General features: G+C 45.7%; 1 pseudogene; it reads left to right on the plus strand.

Annotated features, from left to right (window-relative positions):
• Positions 1 to 6: 6 nt before the first annotated feature.
• Positions 7 to 1,838, plus strand: LOC111652610 (voltage-dependent calcium channel gamma-3 subunit pseudogene; annotated as a pseudogene).
• The last annotated feature ends 262 nt before the right edge of the window (positions 1,839 to 2,100 follow it).

Consider the following 2,100-nt stretch of genomic DNA (forward strand, 5'->3'; position numbering starts at 1 on the left):
TACATCTCAGCTAACTCGGGCGACCCGGGCCAGAGCGACAGCAAGAAGTCCTACTCCTATGGCTGGTCCTTCTACTTTGGCGCCCTCTCCTTCATCATGGCAGAAATGGTAGGCGTGCTGGCCGTGCACATGTTCATTGAAAAGCACCGCAAGCTACGAGCAAAGTCCCGCACCGAGCTCATCAAGAAATCCGCCTTCAGCCGCATCCCCTCCTATCGCTACCGCTTCCGGCGCCGCTCCAGCGTGCGTTCGTCCGAGGCCCCCAGCCGTGACGCCTCACCCCTGGGGAAAGGTGGCTACACGGGGCCTGCCGCCTCCGAGATGCCTATGTACACGCTGAACCCACGCGAGGCGGGCAACGCCGGCAGCAAAGCAGGTGGCGGCATGGGCGGGCTGCTCAACTCAGAGAGGGAGTTCCTCCAGAGCAGCACGCTCACTAAAGACTACAGCAAGGACCCCAACCGCAGGACCACACCTGTCTGAGAGGTGCTGGCTGCAGATATCGCCCAATCAGAGTATCAAAGAGGATGATGATGAGAAATACAGGGGGAGTGCCGGCAAAAGCAGGGGCCACACAGGGTTACGGGGTGGGAAAGGGGTTTGATAAACTTCGACTGTGAACTGTGAACTTTTAGCCTTTGAACTGTGAATCCTGAGCCCTGTGAGAGATTCAGTGTGTGTAGCAGGGTCGGTTCTGATGGAGAAGTTGATCCCAACTCCACTTTACCACATATCACTGTAGTTGTACTTGTAACTCCTTACATATGAAGGCACATTCAATTTATGTTCATGATTTTTATGTTCATAAATTGACTTTTTCAAGAGGGAAACAGAATTGAACTTAAGAAAAAGTTTAAGAGCATATTGTAAGTGGTTCACTGTCTGGGGCAACTTCTCCTAAAAATGAAAATAATGTGAACTAAAGGAGAAGAGGGAAGAGGTGAGAGTGATCTCTGACCTTCTGACCTCTGTCCTCCTGACCTTTTGGATAGCAGCAGAGTTGGATCAGTGCAGGGTGCTCTGCTATTTCAATGCTATTTAAAAGTGAGGGAGTTAACACCTCAGGATAGGGATTGATTCATTTTCAGTTCAGCTGAAATTCAAAATATGAATTGAAGATGTAGTTTGTCCATGTTACGGCAGCACATTTGTGGCACTAGTTATTATTTTCTATACATATTGTATATATTCTCCTTTCATATTGATTGATTTTATTTTTAATGATGGAAAAGCTCACTTCATTACCGACTGAACTGAAACTGAATTGAGCTCATTCCTGGTAACATTTACCCCCCATCTTCTCCCAGGTCAGTTGTTAAACCTGCAAAGGGATTCTTTTTTTTATGAAGGGGAAAGAGTATACTGACTGCAGATCAGCTGCTATTGGGGAAAAGGTGTGACTCAACAACACTAATGAGTCTCTTTTAGGGTAATGTTAGATCATTGGTGCTTCCTTTTACTCCTCCTTTTAGCCACATGTCTTCTCTTGATTTATTTTTTCACCTAAAGCTTAAAGAGATGATCAAATATTTATCTATCTGTCTGTCTGTCTGTCTGTCTGTCTGTCTGCCTTCACTCATCACCTTTCATCTTCCACATTTTTCTGTGTAGCCCCCCATAACTCACCTCACTGCCACCCTCTGCACACCTCCTCTCACCCTCTCTTTCCTCTGAGGGACACTCCACTAGATTTAGGTCCTGTCTTCCGTTGTTGTCGCTCGTAGACTAGTCACGTTTTCTGGAGGTTGTTGGTTCGGGGTACTGTGGAGGAGAGACCGCTGAGCTGTGAATATGCTTTAAGGCAGAGCCAAAAAGACATTAAACAAACAAGAGATGGACTTTTTGTTTGCCCACTACCTCTTGGTGAATATCTATCAGATTCATTTAATATAAAGTTGTCTTTACTTGCTAGAACAATTGTTAAAATTTCAGCTGCAGAAACAAACGCTGAGAAAATGCTCACTTCAGTCTAAAGTACACATCTCTCTTCTCCAATGGAGGATTGAAAAACGAAAATTGTATGTGTCGCACAATTTTCAGATAGATAGATGGAGCTGCATTATTCAAAGGATTTGTGCTCCGTTCATTCAGCCGTCACTC

Source organism: Seriola lalandi, unplaced genomic scaffold (assembly GCF_002814215.2).
Source record: "Seriola lalandi dorsalis isolate HSWRI2012SDOR001 ecotype SW California unplaced genomic scaffold, Sedor1 jcf7180001973672, whole genome shotgun sequence".
Classification (NCBI taxonomy): Eukaryota; Metazoa; Chordata; class Actinopteri; order Carangiformes; family Carangidae; genus Seriola; species Seriola lalandi.